Source organism: Xenopus laevis, chromosome 2L, assembly GCF_017654675.1.
Source record: "Xenopus laevis strain J_2021 chromosome 2L, Xenopus_laevis_v10.1, whole genome shotgun sequence".
Taxonomy (NCBI): Eukaryota; Metazoa; Chordata; class Amphibia; order Anura; family Pipidae; genus Xenopus; species Xenopus laevis.
Genome location: NC_054373.1, coordinates 70,484,410 through 70,507,736, shown reverse-complemented (window position 1 = coordinate 70,507,736; position 23,327 = coordinate 70,484,410). Strand labels below are relative to the sequence as shown.

General features: G+C 45.4%; 1 protein-coding gene across 5 annotated transcripts in view; it reads left to right on the top strand.

Moving 5' to 3' along the window:
- The window catches only part of LOC108708144 (mitogen-activated protein kinase 13), a 204,330-nt gene that overhangs the window by 80,708 nt on the left and 100,295 nt on the right, over positions 1-23,327 (top strand). Inside the window, exon 1 of one of the 5 annotated variants that reach the window (XM_018246526.2) lies at positions 8,270-14,227. The exons of the other annotated variants lie outside the window; for them this stretch is intronic. The gene's annotated coding sequence lies outside the window, so the exon portion shown is untranslated. Of the gene's footprint in view, positions 1-8,269; positions 14,228-23,327 lie in introns of those variants that run through there. 5 annotated transcript variants of the gene reach the window in all.

Sequence of the window (23,327 nt, the reverse complement as noted above, 5' to 3'; positions counted from 1 at the left end):
AATGGCGTATTTGTAAGTAACGGAAGAGTTGGCTATTTGGTATCTGGAGGCTGTCTTTGAGGTCCTGAAAGGTACATATCTCTCGCCCCTTGACTAAGGTAGTACATAGAAAAGCGTTATTTTCAGTCCAGGGAAGAAAGTCTCGTATTTCTACCCCTGGTGGAAACTTTTTGTTCCCCAGGAATGTGCAGTATATTGTATTGCATTGGGATAAATGTAGTTTTTCCCTGTATTTGTCCCAGATTTGTAGTGAGTGTAACGTTGTAGGGGGAAGTTGGTCAGGTATTTTCCTGTTTTTTTCAGGGATCCAAATGATCTGCTTCAGTGCCAATGGAGCCAGACCTGCATTTTCGACATCTAGCCATGGCATAGTCGGAGTTCTATGCATAGCCACTATTTCAGATAATCTCGCTGCCATGTAGTATCGAAATATATGCGGTACTCCTATTCCCCCAATACTTTTTGGCTTCGTCATTATGTCCAATTTGATTCTGGGACGTTTATTATCCCAAATGAATTGTGTGATAGCTTTTTGTAGGGAGTTAGCCGTTTTTTTCTGAAAGATATGCTGGAAGGACTCTGAAAAGGTACAATATCCTAGGAAGTATTGTCATCTTTACTGCTGAAATGCGGCCGAACCAAGATAGCCCATATTTGCTCCAAGTCTGTAAGCTTGATTTTAAGGAAGCGAGTAATGGGGTGTAGTTTTTATCATAGAGAGAGTCATATTTAGCTGTCAATTGTATTCCAAGATATTTAATCGCTCTTTCCTGCCATTGGAAGTCAAAATTGGTCTGAAGCAGTTTTTTCTCCATAGGATGCATATTTATTGATAATGCTTGTGATTTGGAGTTGTTGATCTTAAATCCGGATATGAGGCAAACTTATTTTTATGTCCTCCAGCACTGTCATCATATACTTCCAGTTAATCTGTCGAAAAGCCTTTTGAGCATCTAACGACAGCAGCATTGTGGAAGTAGATTGCTTTTCTGACAGATAAGTGAGGGTGATGGCTTTCCTAACGTTATCCCCCGCCTGTCTGCCTGGGATGAATCCCACTTTGTCAGGGAGCCGGGAGCCCCCTCTGGGGAGTAGTCCGGATCTAGGAGGAAGCCCCTCAGCTTGGAGAAAGTCTTTAACATCATAAGTCACCGGGGAATTCTTCTCCCAAAGAGACGTTGCCCACTCCAGTGGCTTGCCTTCCAATCGAGACATCACATACCCCACCTTGGAACGCTCACTTGGAAACTGTGTGGGTTGGAACTCAAATTGAATTTGGCACTGTGTGGCAAATCCCCTGCAGGCTTGTGGATCCCCACTAAAGCGAAGGGGAGGTGGAATGCGAGGCTCACCTGTCGGGTAGCTTGCGTTCATAGAGGCTGCCGCCATGGGGGGATCTCCAGTAGGTGGAGCAGCGGAGGGCGCAGAAGGCACTCGAGCAAGCAGGACATCGAGTGCTTGCCCAATGCGAACCTGCTGGTTTTCGTAGTCCTCCATGCGGGATGCCAGTCCGCGGAGTGCTCGTCCGACATCAGGTGTGGCTTCCTCAGAAGGATCCATGGCCCGAAAATAATGTCAGGGAGCCGGGAGCCCCCTCTGGGGAGTAGTCCGGATCTAGGAGGAAGCCCCTCAGGAGGGATCAGGGTCGTGGTATCCAGGGGTTAGGCAAGAGAATAAACAAAGTCCAAGCACAGGTCAGAAGGCAGGCGGAATACAAACAAAGTCCAGGGTAAAGCAGGGGGTCAAAGGCAGGCAGAGTAACAGCGAAGTCCAGGTCCAGGCAAGGGGTCACTCCAAGGAATCAGGCAGAAATAGCAGGGGAAACAGCAAGGGAACCCAGGAATCACTTAGGGAACAGGATCCTATTTTCGGGCGCCATCTTGGCGCCTCAGGCGTCCTTTTATCTTTGAATTTGGCGCCCTTGCGCCAGCGTCAGCGCGCCTGTGACCGTCGCGCCGTGCTGGCGTCACAACGCCGGCGTCGGAACCCACGTGGGTTGCCTGGGCGCCGCCATCTTGGATTCTTCGCCGCCGGGAGCGGACACGACTCCTCGCGCTCCCGGCGGTCTTGACAGTACCCCCCCCCTCACGGGGGGCCTCAGGACCACCGGGACTTGGTTTCTGGGGAAACTTGGAGTGGAAGTCTCTTACCAAACGAGGAGCATGCACATCACGGTGTCCCTCCCAAGAGCATTCTTCGGGGCCAAAGCCCTTCCAATGGATGAGGTATTGAAGGGACCCTCTGGAGATTCTGGAATCAAGGATTCTCTCCACCTCGAATTCTTGTTGACCCTCCACAGAGACGGCAGGAGGAGGAGATTGAACACCAGAGAAACGGTTGGAGACGGTGGGCTTCACCAGGGAGACGTGGAACACGTTGGGGATTCTCATCTCTGGTGGGAGTTGAAGTCTGATGGCTACAGGGTTAATTATCTCCAAGATGGGGAACGGACCCAGGAACTTCGGACCCAACTTGGGAGATGGCACCTTCAAGCGAATATTCCTGGAAGAGAGCCAGACACTATCACCCACCTTGTAGGGAGGAGAGGGCCTTCTACGGCGATCCGCGAAAGTCTTGTGGACTAGAGCACTCTTCTCCAGATTAGACTTGGTTGCAGCCCAAATAGCAAGCATATGGGCTGCCAGATCATCTGCAGCCGGGACGTCCGACAACACGAAGTCCTGAGGAAAGGCTTGAGGGTGCTGTCCATACACCACCATAAATGGAGACCTTCCTGTGGAGGAATGACATGCATTATTATGAGCAAACTCCGCCCACGGGAGGAGGTCAGACCAATCGTCCTGGCAAAGAGACACGTGGTTCCTCAAGAACTGTTCTAAGGCTTGGTTCACACGTTCAGCTGCCCAATTCGTCTGCGGGTGGTAGGCAGACGAAAATTGAAGTGCTATTCCCAAGTCTTTACATAGGGAACGCCAGAACTTGGCGGTAAACTGGGTGCCTCTGTCGGAGACGATCTCCACCGGGAAACCATGCAGGCGGAAGATGTACTTAATAAAGAGTTGGGATAATTCCACCGCAGAGGGTAACTTCTTCAAAGAGATGAAATGGGCCATTTTGCTGAAGCGGTCTATGACAACCCAGATCACAGTATTCCCACCGGAGGGAGGAAGTTCGACAATAAAGTCCATAGAGAGGTGCGTCCACGGACGAGAGGGAACCGGCAAAGGCTGTAACAACCCGCTGGGGCGGGAATGGCTAGGCTTAGAAGTGGCACAGACATTACAAGCAGCCACAAAGTCCTTTACATCCTTGCGGATATCAGGCCACCAGACTAGGCGCCTCAAGAGTTCAAGGGTCTTGGCCGGACCAGGATGTCCAGCTTGCCTGGAGCAGTGGGTTTGTTGCAGGATGGCCAGGCGAAGTTCTGGAGGGACGAAGGCCATGCCAATCGGAGTATCTTGAGGAGCCGAGGACTGCCCAGCCAGGATCTGGTCGGCAAATTGGGGATACAGAGAGGCAATGATCTTGACTGGTGGAATGATTGGTTCCTGCCTCTCAGGGTCACGGTCCACCGGAGTGAAGCTACGAGACAAGGCGTCGGCCTTCAGATTCTTGGAACCTGGGCGATAAGTCAAAACAAAGTTAAATCGAGAAAAGAAAAGGGCCCACCTGGCTTGTCTGGGATTTAGCCTCTTGAGGGACTGTATAAACTCCAGATTCTTGTGATCTGTGTAAATCTGGACAGGAATTTCAGAGCCCTCCAGGAGGTGACGCCATTCTTCAAGGGCAAGCTTGACTGCCAAGAGTTCTCGATTACCGACATCATAGTTCTGCTCTGCGGATGAGAACTTCTTGGAGAAATACGCACAGGGGTGCAATTTTCCATCAGTGGAGTGTCTCTGAGAAAGGATAGCTCCGGCTCCGACTTCTGAAGCATCAACCTCGATGCAGAAGGGTAGTGCAGGATTGGGATGTCGGAGAACAGGAGCGGACGTGAAGGCCTCTTTCAAGGACTGAAAGGCTTCTATGGCAGATGGAGGCCACAGGCTGGGTTTACCCCCTTTCCGGATGAGGGCCAGGATAGGTGCAATGCGGGAAGAGAACCCCCGGATGAACTGTCGATAATAATTAGCAAATCCGATGAATCTCTGGATTGCCTTGGTACTCAGTGGGAGAGGCCACTCCTGGATGGCCGACACTTTCACGGGGTCCATCTCAAATCCCTCTGGAGAGATAATGTACCCTAGGAAGGGGATCTTGGATACCTCGAAGACACACTTCTCCAACTTGGCGAAGAGAGAGTTCTTCCTCAGACGAGAGAGTACCTCCTTCACCTGGGAGCGATGACTTTCAAGGTCCTTGGAGAAGATCAGGATGTCGTCCAAGTATACGACTACGAACCTTCCTAGGAGATCTCGGAACACATCATTAACAAACTCCTGGAAGACGGCAGGAGCATTGCATAGGCCGAAGGGCATAACAAGATATTCATAGTGCCCATCCCGAGTGTTGAATGCCGTCTTCCATTCGTCACCCTCCCGGATGCGAATGAGGTTGTAGGCCCCCCGGAGATCCAACTTGGAGAAAATCTTTGCCCCTTTCAGCTGGTCAAAGAGCTCGGCAATCAGGGGCAGGGGGTACCTGTTTTTCACGGTGATCTTATTCAGGCCCCGATAGTCTATACAAGGCCGAAGGCCTCCGTCCTTCTTCTCCACGAAGAAGAACCCAGCCCCTGCAGGAGAGGTAGAAGGGCGGATAAACCCCCGCTGGAGATTTTCTTGGATGTACTCCTTCATAGCGGTAGTCTCTGCAGGAGAGAGAGGGTAAGTGCACCCTCTGGGGGGCATGGCTCCAGGCAGGAGTTCAACCGGACAGTCATAGGAGCGATGTGGGGGAAGGAACTCTGCAGACTTTTTACAAAACACATCGGAAAATCCCTTGTAAGTGGAGGGCAAAGTCTTTAGTTCCGCAGTGGAGACATTCACCTTCTCGAGGGGTTTTGGCGGAAGGCAATGTTGCAGGCAAAATAAACTCCAACGAGAGATCTGCCCAGTGGACCAGTCTATGGTGGGGTTATGCAGACGTAACCATGGAAGACCCAATATTACTGGAGTAGAAGGACAGGGGATGATGAAGAATGAAAGTTTTTCTTGATGCAGCGCCCCAACTTGTACAGACAGTTCCGCCGTGAACATTGTGACGAATTCAAACTCCAGGGGTTTGTCATCTATGGCGGTAATTCGCAAGGGTGAAGACAATGGAAGCAGGGGAATCTTCATGCGTTCGGCAAAGAAGGCGTCCATGAAATTGCCATCCGCTCCGGAGTCGAGGAAGGCCCTTTCGAAGATAGACTTACTTGCCAGGTGAATCTGCAAAGGAAGGAGAAGTCTGCGTGAATTTTCTTGATACTTCTCCTGAGGCCCTCGAGTGATGCCCCCTACATGAGAAACCTGAGACATACCTCGGGGTACAAAACTCTTGGCTTTGGCAGGACAGGCGTTGGCAAAATGGGAATGCCCACCACAGTACAAACAGAGCCCTGCCATACGTCTTCGGAGTCTTTCCTGCTCGGAGAGGCGAGCTTTTCCTACTTGCATAGGTTCCTCCAGGGGAGACGTGGACACATGAGTCACAGGGACAGCGGGTGCTTGCAGAATCGGCCTTTGAAAGCGAGGGGCCAGCATGGGAGAAAATCGTCTGCTGCGCTCTCTCTCCACCTGGTGTTCTCTGAGGCGGGTGTCCACCTTAATAGATAGAGCGATCAGTCCTTCCAGGGTGTCAGGAGTCTCTCTGGAGACGAGATCATCTTTGATGCGGATGGATAGGCCTTGGTAGTATACGGCCTTGTAAGCGTCATCACACCAGGAAGTCTCCGCCATCAGTGTTCGGAAGTCTATAGCGTACTCATTGACACTGCAGCTTCCCTGCCGGAGCTGCAAGAGACGGGCAGGGGCGTTCGTGACCCGACCTGGAGCATCAAAGACTATGCGAAAAGCTTGGAGAAAGTCTTTAACATCATAAGTCACCGGGGAATTCTTCTCCCAAAGAGACGTTGCCCACTCCAGTGGCTTGCCTTCCAATCGAGACATCACATACCCCACCTTGGAACGCTCACTTGGAAACTGTGTGGGTTGGAACTCAAATTGAATTTGGCACTGTGTGGCAAATCCCCTGCAGGCTTGTGGATCCCCACTAAAGCGAAGGGGAGGTGGAATGCGAGGCTCACCTGTCGGGTAGCTTGCGTTCATAGAGGCTGCCGCCATGGGGGGATCTCCAGTAGGTGGAGCAGCGGAGGGCGCAGAAGGCACTCGAGCAAGCAGGACATCGAGTGCTTGCCCAATGCGAACCTGCTGGTTTTCGTAGTCCTCCATGCGGGATGCCAGTCCGCGGAGTGCTCGTCCGACATCAGGTGTGGCTTCCTCAGAAGGATCCATGGCCCGAAAATAATGTCAGGGAGCCGGGAGCCCCCTCTGGGGAGTAGTCCGGATCTAGGAGGAAGCCCCTCAGGAGGGATCAGGGTCGTGGTATCCAGGGGTTAGGCAAGAGAATAAACAAAGTCCAAGCACAGGTCAGAAGGCAGGCGGAATACAAACAAAGTCCAGGGTAAAGCAGGGGGTCAAAGGCAGGCAGAGTAACAGCGAAGTCCAGGTCCAGGCAAGGGGTCACTCCAAGGAATCAGGCAGAAATAGCAGGGGAAACAGCAAGGGAACCCAGGAATCACTTAGGGAACAGGATCCTATTTTCGGGCGCCATCTTGGCGCCTCAGGCGTCCTTTTATCTTTGAATTTGGCGCCCTTGCGCCAGCGTCAGCGCGCCTGCGACCGTCACGCCGTGCTGGCGTCACAACGCCGGCGTCAGAACCCACGTGGGTTGCCTGGGCGCCGCCATCTTGGATTCTTCGCCGCCGGGAGCGGACGCGACTCCTCGCGCTCCCGGCGGTCTTGACACACTTGGTCCGGGTGTACCAGGTAGATGAGGAGCCAGTCTTGTGGCTAAAATTTTCGCAAAAAGCTTCATGTCCACGTTGATCAGTGAACATCTCTGCCATCTTTAGTGAATCTCTAGTGATGTGTCCCTTCGAGTCTCGCATGGCGTGTATGGCATGTGCAGCCCTGTAGTTCCTCAGCTTGCACGCAAGCATGGTGTGGGGTTTGTTAGCAAATTCAAAGTATTTTTGTTTAGTTCTGGTTAATGCGAAGGCTGCCTTGTCCGCTAGTATCTGCGTCAGGTCAGTCCTCAGTGAGTTAATACGAACGACAGCTATAACAAACAAGGGAAAGTTGTGCTCACCACTATTTTTTAAAAACCATTAGGCGGGAGTGCAATGAGGGTGTGACCACAAAATACATATAGTCAACTACAAGAGGTCCTCTGCACTCAACCCATTATCAATATATTTAAGACAGAGACATTTTGTGCATACTGCTACTAAAAAATGCCTTACCCTTTAAACAACACAGGGATTGTTTGTCCATATATTGCAATATATTTAAGCTGGCCAACTACGTCAAAGTCATCCCATATCTGGCCAGTCCTACGCTTAATTTTCATCTGATTCATTAAGAATTCAATTGCTTAATTATACATTTTACAAAGGGACTAAGTTTTACCTGCAACTTACTAGCTGCTTTCAAAGTAAAACTCCCAAACTTGGCTGCCCTTTTATTAGACACCAGTGGGATCACCTGACTATAGCTGGGAAGGGTGGGAGCTACAACATGGAGCTGGTCACTGCTCCTGTATAACTATAACAAACAAGGGAAAGTTGTGCTCACCACTATTTTTTAAAAACCATTAGGCGGGGGTGCAATGAGGGTGTGACCACAAAATACATATAGTCAACTACAAGAGGTCCTCTGCACTCAACCCATTATCAATATATTTAAGACAGAGACATTTTGTGCATACTGCTACTAAAAAATGCCTTACCCTTTAAGCAACACAGGGATTGTTTGTCCATATATTGCAATATATTTAAGCTGGCCAACTACGTCAAAGTCATCCCATATCTGGCCAGTCCTACGCTTAATTGTCATCTGATTCATTAAGAATTCAATTGCTTAATTATACATTTTACAAAGGGACTAAGTTTTACCTGCAACTTACTAGCTGCTTTCAAAGTAAAACTCCCAAACTTGGCTGCCCTTTTATTAGTCACCAGTGGGATCACCTGACTATAGCTGGGAAGGGTGGGAGCTACAACATGGAGCTGGTCACTGCTCCTGTATAACTATAACAAACAAGGGAAAGTTGTGCTCACCACTATTTTTTAAAAACCATTAGGCGGGGGTGCAATGAGGGTGTGACCACAAAATACATATAGTCAACTACAAGAGGTCCTCTGCACTCAACCCATTATCAATATATTTAAGACAGAGACATTTACGAATTTACGGATACGAACGACAGCCTGTGAAGTCCCTCCGTTATTGTGGAAACTTTCTTGAGTTGCTCTTTTTTTGCCCTTGCTGCAATATTGATTAGAACCCCCCTCACCACTGCCTTGTGGGCGTCCCATCTAACAGCTAAGGAGGTGTCTTTGGGATCATTTTCTTTGAAGTAATCTATCAGGGTTTTTTGTACAGTTGCACAAGTTGTTTGGTCTAGAAAAAGTGAGTCATTTAGCTTCCAGTTGCTTCTGCCCCTTACAGCATCCCATCGATCAAACACATGATCCGACCATGTTATGTCATGTATTTTGGCTGCCCCCACTATAGCAACCTGAGTTGAATTAGTAAACAGAAAGTCAATGCGGGAATATGAATTATGCACTGAAGAAAAGTATAATCCCTGTGTAATCCCTGTCCAGGGGGTGCTTTTCCCTCCGTATATCCACCAGAGCCAAGTTCCTCAGATGTTTCGTTAAGCGTTTGGTATCTGACGATGTCTTGCAGCCAAGGAGTCTCTGGTTCTATCTAGGTTGTTCTGTAGAATTGTGTTAAAATCTCCCCCTATTATCAACCTGCCTTCCTTGACCTCTGCCAGCTTCTCAAAAAACGTCAGAAAAAACGTTGTCTTTTTAGTGTTTGGTGCGTATACTGAGGCCATAGTGACCATTTGGTTTTGCAGCAGGCCAGTAACTATCACATAACGACCTTCCTGATCTATATATTTTCGTTGCAGTTGAAATTTCACATGTTTGTGAATTAAGATGGCCACTCCTTTTGATTTTGTGTCTCCATTAGATTGATAGCAGTTGGTGTATGCTTTAGACATATACTTAGGGAAAGAGCTGCGTGAGAAATGAGTCTCTTGTAACAAAATTATGTCTGCTCTCATTTTAGCATAATCAGTGAGCGCTATTTTCCTTTTATTTGGTGAGTTAAGCCCTCTAACATTATGTGTTATCACTTTCAGATGGAATGGGCGATTCAGTTCATGATCACTGTCGTGACTCACGGTTGGCTCCTCTGTCATTGTGTGTGTGGGTAAGGGTATAACTGGGGAAGTGTCCACTGTTTACAGTATAGAAAAGAGTAAGGGGAGAGAATGGAAAATAAGAGAGAAGAAAGGAAGAAGAAGGTGAAGGAAAGGGGACCCGGAGTAGTACAGTAACTCTGGGTATCGTGAGATCCACTATCTGGATACAAAGTAGGTTGTGTCCAGTGGGAGTCCCCAAATTGAAGTGAGGCTAATAGATTGGCTGTTGGGTATGCCCTCCCCCCAGCCCCATGTTGTATGCAGATTTAAACATCATGTAATCATTCAATTATGCAACAAGAAAATTATACAGATATAGCAAAATAGAGAAAGAAAAATTAAAGTTAACTTATACAAACGATTCAAATGAAAAACCTGAAAGTCCGCCATCTGGGTGAAGGGAATCTCATCTGCCTTCCATGTCACATCTCCAGATAGATGGGTGTAAGTCTGTTTCCTCCTATATAGTTTTATTCAGAAATGAGAAAGAAAAAAAAGCCTGTTCTTGGGACTTCTACAAACATCTCTTTAGGCTAGTTTTTCCTTTGTGTGATCCATATAAGCTACATAGGTAAGGGGTCAAATTAGGTCATGTCCATCTTTTGTTGTTTGGTTGTCTTCAATAACTTCGAATATTGCAGTCAGACTATTGTTCCCCTTCTCTGGGCGGCTCTTGAGTTCCTTCCAAATGTTTAAGGGCCTCTGCAATGTCAGTTGGGTCTCGGAGAGTATATGTAATGCCGTCGCAGGTGTAGATAAGTTTAAAGGGGAAACCCCACTTGTAGGGGATGCCCTTGAGGCGTAGCTCCTCTGTAAGCTGTTTCATCTCTCTCCTTTTTTGTAAGGTGGATGGAGCAAGATCCGTGTAGAATTGTGGTTTAATTCCATCCAGTTCTATTGGGTTTTTCCAGGCCACGTTGAGTATTGCTTCTTTTGTGCGGAAGTAGTGAAAGCGCACGATTATATCTCTAGGGGGTGCATTGTTCTTTGGTCGTGCTCTGAGTGCTCTGTGAGCTCTGTCCATCAGTAGATCACTTGCCTGCATGTCTGGAATCAGTTGTTTAAAGTATTGTTTCAGGAAAGATTCTAGTTGAACCGTTTCAGGGACATTTCTGATGCGTATATTGTTCCGTCTAGACCGATTCTGAAGAGACGTCTGGCTTGGGGGATAGTGTTAACTGTGCCTTATCTGTAATTCCCTGTTGTACACACCCTGCAGGTGCAGGCAATATTCAGGCCTGCGTGGGGTACTGTCCAGTGAGGCCTACAAGGTGTGGAAGTGTCGCCAAATGTGCCTCCAAATGGAGGGATGGTAACGATGCTTATTGGGATACCGCGTCTCTGGTAATAGTGTGCATACGGGGAATTGCTTGAAGTGCAGTGGGACCGGCCGTATTTTAGGCCTACGCGGTAGGGAGAGTGGCGTCGGTAGGAGGGGTGGGGGTCCGTGTGGCCTCTTACCAGGTATGCTTTTAGGCCGACATGGCGTTCCATACTCCTTTCCCGGTTGTGAGGAACCGCCAGCTATTGTCCGTTAAATTGACTCCCTCTATGTGCGGCAGCGCCACTCCTGCATTAGAGCAAGCTAGGGTGCGACGCGGTCACTGCCTCTGTGGCTACACGGCCCTCATGCTGGCTCTAGGCCGCTGGTTGGCTATGACAACGGCGAGCTCCGTACCCCAGTGCCGATTTCTGACTCCTCTCCCCCTTATCGGTATTAGGTCCAGGCTTGGTGTATCGTTTGTGGCTAATTATTGCTTAATTGATGGCTACTGGGGCTGAGGGAGAGCGGAGCTCCCAAGTTATGCTGCCATTTTGGTCAGCGCACAAGCCACACCCTTGATCCCATTGTTTATTTTTATTGCTTATGTGTTTCTCTTGCCAGAATCTCTCTATGCTCGGGTCTACAGTCTGTTCTTCCAGATGCTTTGGGAGAACAGACTGAACCCAGTAAAAAGAGGGGTAACATTCCTGCAGAGGAAAGAAGGAGGTTTAGGGATGGTTTGTCCAATCACCTTCTTTGGCACAATTTTCCTTAAATTCAACTTTGGGAACCTGGGTCAAAGGACGTGTTCTCTGTGGGAAAACTGTGTCAGGTCCTGGGTTTCGCCTTTTATCAGAGACTGGATGGAGGGCGGTAGAGTGAAGGGGGTCTGGATAAGGGAGGGTGGGTTTCCGCAGCACATTCTTCTGGGGTTAAAACTTCTTAAGAAGTGGAACTTGAGTTTTAGGGACATGGAAAATCATCATCATCATCATTTATTTATATAGCGCTGTCAAGATACGCAGTGAAAATCTCCCTAGAAAGGAATTATATAGATTGGTGCTTAATTCCTTTTTTACTTCTGCACTGATTTTGAAAGATTTCCCTACGATAAGTATGGGGGATTGCATTCAATTTTTGAATGGTCATCGGCTTCCTGGGAAGCTTTTCGACAATGCATGGCTGGCATTACAGGGAAAACTTTTCTTAAGGGGAAATGTGAGCTATCTCAATATTGTTGAAAGATTCTGTCCTTGGGGGTGTGGAGAAGAAGAAACTACAGACCATTTTTTGATAAACTGCTCCGTTTCCCACAATCTTTATGATCATGTCCTGACAATACTGGCTATTAAGGGCCTTTGTAGGGGAATTTATGAGGAAAGGGCCTATGGTATCATTAGCAGGAAACATTCATTGGAGAAAGAAAAACTTTTTATTATTTTTTCTGTAATTCGTTATCACTTATGGATGAGTAGGTGTGGCAAAACCTTTGGGAGGGAGGAAGGAACCATGGATCTGACTGTTAAGAAAATTCTTAAGGATTTGTATTTCATCAGATTTAAAGAAATTAGTAAAAATAAAGAAAATATTAACTTTGTGGAGGGGAATTAATTTTACATGGGAAATTTCTTTTGATGATATTTAATTTGCTTTATGTATAAATTGTTCATAATCTGCCTATGATTTGAAAATTTAAAGATTGGTGTATTTTGTTTTTGCTAATGTTTTTATTTAAATTGTTTAATAAAAATCCCTATCTGATCCACAAAGTGAGCACACAGTTTTGTGGAGCTCCTGTGTGGTGCAATTTCCCCTGGCCCTCTAAGGGTCTGGGGGCAGCTTTTTCCCTGTTTTTGGGAACTTATTTCCAGCCTTTTCATAATTTTGTATAAAATGGAAAGTAGAGTTTCGTTCCGTGTGAAGAAAGAAAAAGTAGTTGCAGAAAGGAAAGGATTGAGACAGAAAATGGAGGTGGAGAAAAGTACAAGCAAAGCTAAAACAGCAGGAATAAGGTGGAATATAAGAGAGACAGTGAAAGTAGTGTGGAAGAGGAACTGATGGAAACAAACTCTCAAGCCATGTCAGATGATTTGGAAGGAACTCCAGCTTTATTGTCTGATATGGATGTTTTCACAAACAAGCACAAGTATCCCTTTAAGCATGCCCCCTTTACTTTTTCTGCCTCCGGAAACCTCTCAGAACAGTTTGATGCGACAGTGACAGCGTTGGTAGGCGACAGTGGAGAATCTGAGACCCATGAGCGGGACTTTCAGTGTTGGTGTGGAGAAGACGGCAGTAATGGCGGCAGGTGAGACAGAGCAGACCTGTGATGTGAGGGGCAAAGGGTGCTGTGCAAATACACGGAGACTGTGTTACTGCAGAGAGTAAAGACATTGCTTTTTGTGTTGATTCCACACGGATTGTTGCAGCTTTAAAGGCTATGGACTCACTTAGAGAGAGAAAAGGTAAACTAGAAAAAGACATTGAGCTGGAAATTGCAAACCTTACATTTACTAAAGGATTGTTAAGAACTTTAAGAATAAGAAAGCTGGCAGAGAAAAAAAAAGAGTTGGAGGAGATTAATGAAGAAATAGGAAAAATTATGCCAATTATTAAACCCTGGGAAGAGACTTTTCAAAATAAAGATCGTTTTGATGAAATGAAAAGAACTGCAGAAAAAGTGAAACCTGTTGCAGCTGCGCATTTGGACTCTGGGCATATGGGGGAGGGAGCAGAGAAAACACAAACTGTTATTGTTGTTTCTACACCTGTCCCTTCTGTTCCTAACCCTAATTGCTCTGACTCTAACCTTATTGCTTCTAATTCTACTGCTACAAACACCAACCTTTCCAACTTAAATCCTAATGTTTCTGCTACTGGTGGGATTGCTCTGCTAATGCCTTCTGGCAATGGAGTGGTTAATGCAGTGAGTGGGGGAGGTGGGGAAGTTAATTCTGCTGAGCAAAATCAAAGGGCTGCACAGGTAAATAATGATGCAGGTGATGTGCAACAGGGAAGTAAAAGTTTTTGGGAGAAGAGGAGGAACCCATGTATGATGGCACTGTGTTTAAATGAAGGAATGTTGTTAAAATTAAATGGGAAGGAGAAAAGGAAAAGTGCCCAGGTAGTAATAAAGTTGTTTCAATTTGTCGCAAGATTTGGACAGATTTTGGAATCAATATCAGGAAAAGAGAACATCCTCAGTGTGGGAAGGTTTCAGAGCAATCCCAGTTTCAAAACCTGATGTTAAGATGGTGACTATTATTTTTAAAAATGAGTCTATACCTCCTGAGGATGTTCTGGTTTGGTTAAGAAGACAATGCACTGTCCAAACATCTTTAAGACAAATCTATAATGAGGAGGGATTTTGGGTAGTGGGATGGAAGTTAAATTGAATGTTCATAACAATGTGACTCAGCATCTCCCAAATTCCTTTTTCATTGGGAAAGAGAGGGGGGTTTGTTTTTATCCAGGGCAGCCCCCTCAGTGTTTCAAGTGCGGCTCAAGAAGACATTTGGCAGGAGATTGTACAGTGAAACTTTGTGCGGGGCCCAGGGGCATCTTAGCAAAGAATGTGATAAGGTAAGATATAACCTTTGTGCAGAACTGGGCCATACACATCGTGACTGTCCTGAGGCCTGGCATAATATTGTTAGAAGTTGTCCTAGGGTGGAGCAGGAGTTTTTGCAAGAAGACATGACTAAAGAGGTGGGCCAGGATATAGGAAATAGGCAGGTGGGAGAAGGAGGTGGAGAGGACTGTGCTTCTCAGGCTGCAGATGGGAATGGGGGAAATGATGAAGGAACTTCAAAAGGAAGGGAGGAGGATTGGAAGGTGGTGGGAAAAAGGTCCGGTAAGGTTGTGGGAAGTAACATTACAATTTCAAATAGGTTTGAATTACCTTCTGGGAAGTCTTGGGGAGATTTGGCAGAGGAAGAAGAGGAAGTGAGAAGGATAAGAAAGGAAGATGGTAAGAATGATAGAAATAAAAAGGAGGCTAAAAAAAAGGGAAAAGTATTTTAAAAAAGAGTAAACCATTACCACTTAAAAAATCAAAAGAAGGAAGAGAAAAAGGAAAGGTCTCAGAAATTTTAAATACTTCCCCTATGGAGACAGAGATAATGGAAGAACAAGGGAAAAGGGAAAGGAAGGAATGATAGCGAGGAGGAGTGGGAGTCAGTGGATGAAGAGGATTTCTTTGTTGAGGAAAATTTTTTGGGTGCTTCAGGGAAGCTTCAATCTAAAAGGCACGGAGAAGTTAAAATAGGAAGGCTGGCTAAATCCTAAGATGCCTGAACAAGTAATTTCAATTAGCACTATTAATGTGTGCAGCATAAAGAATGTGAATAAGAGAAGGGAGGGTTATGATTTCTTAAGTAAAACAGAATCAGACATTTATTTTTTACAAGAAATTAGATTATCAAACAAAGTGGATGTAGTTGGTGCAAAAAGGGACTGGCAATTAGGACAATCTTTTTGGTCAATTGCAGGGGGAATAGGAATCCATTTTAAAGGCTTCTCTAATCTTAAAATAAAGAGACGTTTGGACATTAGTTTTGGGAGGTGTATTCTACTTGATGTGGATATTAAAGGTGACATTTTCAGATTCATAAATGTTTATGCCCCTCACACAATTGCAGAAAGAAAAGATTTGTTAGAAGAGATCAAGCAGTACCTTTATGTTTCTTACCCAGTGGTGTTAGCTGGAGACTTCAACCAGACATTAAATCCAGGTGATAGGACTGGAAAATGTAATAAATATGAAGGAGTCTTTTTATCAAACATGATTAAACAGGCTGGATTAATTGATGTGGCAGTGTGGGGAGGAAGGAAGGGCATACATACATATTTCTGTGCAAATAGGAGCAGCCGCAGGGCCGCCATTAGAAATCACGGGGCCCCGTACAACAAAATTTTTGGGGCCCCCTGGGCCCCACCCACACTGACGACCAAGCTCCGCCCCATATCCCGCCCACATCGCAGTTAAAAGACCACACAGACATCAGCGCTAAAAAAGTAACCCCCCCCCACACAAGTTGTAAAAAGCTATTGATGGTCAGGGCCCCCTTATAAAAAAAATTGGGGCCCCAAAAAAAAAAAATTTAAATTTTTTTTTTTTAAAAACATTGGTGGCAGGGGCCCCCTGTTAAAAAAAACTTGGGGCCCCAACAAAAAAAAATGTAAAAAAAACTAAAAAATAAACAAACATTGGTGGCAGGGGCCCCCTTCTAAATTAAAAACAAATTGGGGCCCCAAAAAAAAATTTGAAAAAAATTAATTTTTTTTGAAAAAAAAAAAAAACATTGGCGGCAGGGGCCCCCTTATAAGTTAAAAACAAATTGGGGCCCCAAAAAAAAATTTGAAAAAAAATTAATTTTTTTTTGAAAAAAAAAAAAAACATTGGCGGCAGGGGCCCCCTTATAAGTTAAAAACAAATTGGGGCCCCAAAAAAAAATTTGGAGAAAAAAAAAAAATTTTTTTTTGAAAGAAAAAAAAATGGTGGCAGGGGCCCCCTTACAAGTTAAAAACAAATTGGGGCCCCAAAAAAAATTTAAAAAAAAAATAATTTTTTTTTGAAAAAAAAAAAAACTGGTGGCAGGGGCCCCCTTACAAGTTAAAAAAATTTGGGGCCACCAAAAAAAAAATTAATTTTTTTTTTAAAAAAAAAACCCAAAAAAAAACAATGGTGGCAAGGGGCCCCTTACGAGTTAAAAAAAAATTGGGGCCCCAAAAACAAAAGTTTTAAAAAAAAGATTGGTGGCAGGGGCCTATAGAATATTAAAATAATACATTGGTGGCCAGGGGATTAAAAAAAAAAAAAAACACAAACTGGTGTTCAGTAGAATTGAACTCATGGCTTCAGTACTTCAACTTCGCCTCCTTTCGTGACTTCGGGTCTTTTCACCGCTTCAGGACTTCGGCTTCGGCTGTTTTCGTGACTTCGGGTCTTTGCGCTGCTTCAGGACTTCGGCTTCGGCTGTTTTCGTGACTTCGGGTCTTTTCGGCGCTTCGTGACTTCGGGACTTCGGCTTTTTCCGTGACTTCGGGTCTTTTCGTCGCATCGGCTTCGGCTTTTCGGCACTTCCGCATTCGGCACTGAAGAGGCAAGACGTACGGCTCGGGCGCTCGTAAGGGGGGCCCGGATCTTCAAAAAAATGCAGCGCTGCCGGGCCCCCCTTCATGCCCGGGCCCGGTACGCTTGTCCCCCCTGTCCCCCCCTGATGGCGGCCCTGAGCAGCCGTATAGATTTGATTTTTGTTAAAGAAAAAGAGACTTTTTCTGAGGTTAAAGAATCTGTAGTAGAATTTTCAGATCATCTCATGGTTTCTTGTAAGTTGGGACTGTCAAACCTTCCTAGGAGAGGGAGGGGTTTGTGGAGACTAGGAATTAATTCTTTAAAAGATGCAGCAGAGAATAGTTCCTTCAAAAGATTTTTTGAAGCCCAATGGTCTAAGTTGGATTTTTTTGATTTTGTAGTACACTGGTGGGAGGCAACTAAAAAAGAAATCCGAACCTTCTTCACAAAACTATCTGTTAAACGGGAGGGTTTAAGATCAAATACATACCAGTCTCTAAGGAAGAAGTTGGAAACCTTAATTTCGGCCAGGGTGGTGGGGGAGAAAATTGCCCGGTTGAAATATCTGATTAGACAGCATCAGAACAGTCGCAAGGACTCTATGATTCTGGAGAGAGATTTTGGGGCAAAAAACTCCCCCGATCCTTTTCAGAATTGTAGAGAGACCTTTAAGAAAAAGCAGGTGACTGGCCTAATTGACTCCGAGGGAGTTTTGCAGAAATCCAGGGAGGGTATCCTCGGGGTTGTAAGGTTGTACTATGCTGATCTGTTCAGAAGTAAAACTTTGGAGAAGGAAAGGACTGAGAACTTCTTAAAGGTGACCCCAGGACCTGATACAGTAAATTTGACAGCAAATATTGAGGAAGAAGAGGTGGCAGGTGCGATTGATAGAATACATAACAAGAAAGCTCCAGGGCCTGATGGGCTAACGGCAGAATTTTATAAAACCTTTAAAGCGCTGTTAGTCCCAGTGTTAGTTAAGATCTTTAATGAATGTTTGGAGAGGGGTATGCCTGAGTCAATGAGGTGTTCTTCTTTAATTTTGCTGTCAAAGGTGAAGGATGATGAGAAGGTTGAGAACTGGAGGCCGATTGCCCTTCTCAATTCTGACAGAAAGATTCTGGCGAGGATTCTTTTTTCACGTTTGATGTCGTTTTATTATCATCCTGTCAGTTCTGCACGGTGAAGGGGCGGAGCATCTTTGGGGCCCTCCTTACTTTACAGGAAGCCTTGGAATCATGCAAAGCTCATGGTTGGGGCAAATACCTGTTGTCTTTAGATCAAAGTAAAGCTTTTGATAAGGTTAACCGTGACTATTTATGGGCTGTTTTGTCTAAATATGGCATCCCGGGTAAATTTATTAGATGGTTAAGGAATTTGTATGAAGGGGCTAAAAGCTTCCCACTAATTAATGGCTAGCAAGGTGAAAGCTTTGATGTTGGGGTGTGGCAGGGCTGCCCTCTGAGTCCTCTTCTCTATGTATTTGCTCTGGATCCATTCCTGAGGATGCTGGAGGAGAAGGGCTTGGAGGGGGTCTGTGTGCCCGGCAGGCAGCCACTCAGGTTTGTAGCATATGCGGATGATGTGTCAGTGGTCATTTCTAGGCAGGCGGAGGTTGAGGTGATCACTGATTGCATCAAAAGCTACTCTAGGGCCTCTGGCTCCTCAGTTAATCATGAAAAGTCGGAAGCTTTTTGGACTTTAGGAGGGGAACCGGATTTTCAGGCCGGAGATTTTCCAGTGGCCTCAGAGCAGGTTAAAATCTTGGGAGTGAAATTTGGGAGGCATGATAATAGCAGACTAAATTGGGAAGAGAAAGTGGATGCTGGTTTAGCGAAAGTTCAGCGTTGGAGATCTTGGAAGCTTACCTATAGAGAAAGGGTTAATCTGATCAAGACCTTTTTGATCCTGTTGTTTCTTTTTATTGCTTATGTGTTTCCCTTGCCAGAATCTCTCTATGCTCGGGTCTATAGTCTGTTCTTCCAGATGCTTTGGGGGAACAGACTGAACCCATTAAAAAGAGGGGATAACATTCCTGCAGAGTAAAGAAGGAGGTTTAGGGATGGTTTGTCCAATCACCTTCTTTGGCACCATTTTCCTTAAATTCAGCTTTGGGAACCTGTGTCAAAGGACGTGTTCTCTGTGGGAAAACTGTGTCAGGTACTGGGTTTCGCTTTTATCAGAGACTGTGTGGAGGGCGGTAGAGTGAAGGGGGTCTGGATAAGGGAGGGTAGGTTTCCGCAGCACATTCTTCTGGGGTTAAAACTTCTTAAGACGTGGAACTTGAGTTTTAGGGACATGGAAAATCTCCCTAGAAAGGAATTACTGTATATAGATTGGTGCTTAATTCCTTTTTTACTTCTGCACTGATTTTGAAAGATTGTCCTACGATAAGTATGGGGCATTGCATTAAATTTTTGAATGGCCATAGGCTTCCTGGGAAGCTTTTCTACAATGCATGGCTGGCGTTACAGGGAAAACTTTTCTTAAGGGGAAATGTGAGCTATCTCAATATTGTTGAAAGATTCTGTCCTTGGGGATGTGGAGAAGAAGAAACTATGGACCATTTTTTGATAAACTGCTCCGTTTCCCACAATCTTTATGATCATGTCCTGACAATACTGGTTATTAAGGGCCTTTGTAGGGGGAACTTATGAGGAAAGGACCTATGGTATCATTAGCAGAAAACATTCATTGGAGAAGGAAACACTTTTTATTATTTTTTCTGTAATTTGGTATCACTTATGGATGAGTAGGTGTGGCAAAACCTTTGGGAGGGTGGAAGGAACCATGGATCTGACTGTTAAGAAAATTCTTAAGTATTTGTATTTCATCAGATTTAAAGAAATTAGTAAAAATAAAGAAAATATAAATTGGTGGAGGGGAATTAATTTTAAATGGGAAATTTCTTTTGATGATATTTAATTTGCTTTATGTAAAAATTGTTCATAATCTGCCTATGATTTGAAAATGTAAAGATTGGTGTATTTTGTTTTTGCAAATGTTTTTATTTAAATTATTTAATAAAAATCCCTATCTGATCCCCGTAGGGAGCAGACGTGTTTGGAGAGAGCTGGTGATTTTGAGAGTGAGCTTGTAATTTTGACTTACCCAGGCCCTTCTGGGTCTGGGGAGGTTGATTTCTCAGCTGTGTTTGCGGCTTTATAGCCTTTACTTTTCATTTTTGTTTTTGAGTATTTATTTATTTATTTATTTGGAAATGGGTAAGAAGTTGCCCCCAACAGAGGAAGCAGGGGCAATGAATACCCAAGCAAGGCTGGGATCCAGCAGACGTGCAGTGAGCCAGAAAGCTGTGGTTGGTGCAGAAAAGAAAATGGCTGCTACTGTAAAGAAAGTGAACAAGAAAGGGAAATTTCTGCCAAAGGAGGAAGAGGTGGAAGAGGTGTCTGTGGAGAGTGAGGAGGAAGAAAAGCTGCATGAGGTCCCTGAGTCAAGTCTGTCTGGGTTTGCGGCATCTGAGCCCCCTGTGCAACATGTTGCGGAACTACAAGTCTCTGCATCTGGAGCTTCAGCAAAGGTTGGTGAATCCCAAGCTACCTGTGTCCCAGAGAGCACCCCCAAGGAAGAAGCAGGTCCCCCATAGCAATGGAGGAGGAAAGTCCTGTGGCCAGCGCAGACAGGAGCCCCTGGTCTGGTACTTGCATCAGTCAGGAAACAGAGGGGAGCGGTGCTATACTCGAGGAAAAGGAAGGTACAAGCGGCTGTACTGACACACAAGCAGCTGCTGCTATGGACAGTGACCCTGTGTGGGGGAGGGGGTTTCCACTAATGAGACTGTTGCTGCTACAGACTGTGTCTCTAAAGACTTTTCTGGGGCCTCCACTTCTAAAGACTGTGTAAATCAGGAAGAAACTGTCAAAGCTTTAAAGACTATGAAGTATTTGCAGCAGAGTAAAAAAGAACTGAATAGTGTGATTGCAAAAGAACTGAATAGTGTGATTGCAAAAGGACTTAGTTTGGCTGCCAAAGCGACTGGAGAGTTAAGAGGGCAGAGAATAAGAAAGACTGCTATGTACAATAAAGAGTTGGAGGAACTGGAGGAAGAAATTAAAAAGACTTTCCTTCCTTATAATTAAACCATGGGAAGGGATTTATAAGAACCGGGAAAGGTTTGAGCAGATGGAAAAAGGGAATACAAATTCTTCTAATGTTTCCTCTAATATCCCTGCTTATGTTGTTGTACAGCCAGAGTGTGTGAGTGCAGGTGTGAGTGCAAGTGTGAGTGGGGCAAGTGGTGAGAGAGAGGCTGTGAGTGAGGCGGTACAGGGGGGGTGAGAGTGCTGGTGTGGGGGGGAGAGGGGGCTGTGGGGGGCAGTAAGGCTTCTCCAGAGCTTGGGCAAGAGAGAAGCCAAGCACCTGTGAATGTGTGGGAAAGGGGGAGGCTGTTTGCTAACATATCTGGGGTAAATAGATCCTTTGATGGGCCGGTGTTTAAGAGGCGCAATGTGGTGAGAATTAAATGGGAGGGGGAGCAAGACAAATTCCCAGGTTGGAGATATGTGGCATGTAATTTGGTGAAAGAGTCTATGGGTTTCACTACTAATGATGTCAATGTTTTTCTAGATATTTCTGCTACTGAATATGATCTCAGCTTTAAGCTGTCCCAGGGGATGGAGAGGTTTTGGGCTCTTTATGACCAAAAGAAAAGCACAATGGAGTGGGAAAACTTTAAGGCAATCCCAATCTCACGTCCTGAAACCAAAAATGTAACCATCATTTTCAAACATGAATCAGTCCCCCCTGAGGATATCCTTGTTTGGTTAAAGAGACAATGCACTGTACTAAGCCCTCTCACCAAGATCTATAATGAGGAAGGTTTTTGGGCGGGAGGATGGAAAGCCTAAGTAAAACTAGAGGTCCATCACAATGTCCTCAGGCACCTTCCTAACTCATTTTTCATAGGAAGAGAATGGGGGGTTTGTTTTTACCAAGGCCAACCTCGCCAATGCTTTAAGTGTGGGTCAAACAGACACTTGGCCTGTGAAACCAAGGTGTGTGCTTTGTGTGGTGCTAAAGGCCATACCAGCAAAGAATGTAATGAGGTCAGGTGCAATTTATGTAATGCTCTCGGTCATACACACAGGGAGTGCCCCAATGCTTGTCATAACATTGTCAGAGATTGCCTAATTTGGAGTGGGAATTTCAGGAGGAGGAGGATCTGGAGGAGAGGAGGGAGCATGCGGAAGAAATGGAGTTGGAGACCAGGGTGGAAGGAGTAGTGGAGCCTGCAGTCCCTCAGGAAACTAGGGGGAAGGAAAGGAAGGAGAAAGGGACAGAGAAGGAGGGCTGGACTGTGGTAGGAGCAAAGGGGAATAAACAGCAGGGAAAGATGGTTGCTAGGGCAGGCGTAAGCACATCAAACAGATTTACCCTCCCAGGTGGGAAAAGTTGGGGGGAGATGGCAGAGGAGGAGGAAGAAGTAAGGCAGATAGAGATGGAAGAAAGGGACATAGAAGAGAAGAAAAAGAAAAGGGGAAAACGAAAGATGGAAGAATATCCCCAGAACCCGAGGCAGGCCAGACTTTAATCCCAGAGGTACTAGAAGTTACTGGGGAAGAGCATGGGAAAAAGAGGAAGGAGAGAGACACTGGGGAGGGAGTTTCCTTTGAGGAGGAGTTTATGGTCTTTGTAGAAGGGGGTGAATCTCACGGGATGCAAGTTAAGAGATGTGGAGAAGGAGGGGAAGAATCTTCAGCAAAACTCCCTAAAACATGATGAGTTCCCCAATTTCTTTTTGTAACCTTAATGTGAGAAGCATTAGGTCTCCCAAGGCAAGATTGGTAGCTTTTGAGTTTCTATTTGTCTTGGTGGTAGATATCATTTTTATTCAGGATACTCGACTAACTAATAGGTACAATATCTACAATGCAAAGAGAGACTGGCAGAAAGGGCCTTCTTTTTGGTCCATAGCAGAGGAACAGGCGGGAGGAGTTGGGATTCTGTTTAATGGTGACAGGCACATTGAAGATAAGAGTTTGGTGGAGGTTAAAATGGGCTGGTGTTTATTACTTGATATTAAGACAGAAGGGGAAGATTTCAGATTAATTAATATGTATGGGCCCCAATCAGTGGTGGAGAGGAAGGAACTCATAAGGGAAATGAGACAATATTTGCATACCTCAATGCCAATCATCCTAGCAGGGGATTTCAACAAAGTGACAGGGCCAGGGGATAGATCTGGTATAGAAAATATGAGGGTGCTTTTCTCAATGAGGTGGTTCAAACAGCAGGGTTGGGGGATGTGGCTACTGAAGGGGGTAGGAAGGCCAAGCACATGTATTTCTGTGGCTCCCGTAGTAGTAGAATTGACCAGATTTATGTTAAGGCTGGTGCCCCTTTTTCAGGAGATTGAAGTGGGGTTTTCTGACCACTCGGTTCTTTTTTTTGAATATGGGATATCAGAAAGTCTGGGGGTTGTTAAAGGTCTGTGGAGATTGGGGTCAGAAATACTAAAGGATGAGGAACAAAAACCCTTTTGTGAGTTTGTTGTACAAAATATTCTGTCAAAAATGATTTTTTATGATTTTTTATGATTTTTATGAAGGGAGGAGCATTTTTGGAGCTGTCTTTACCATTAGAGAGGCT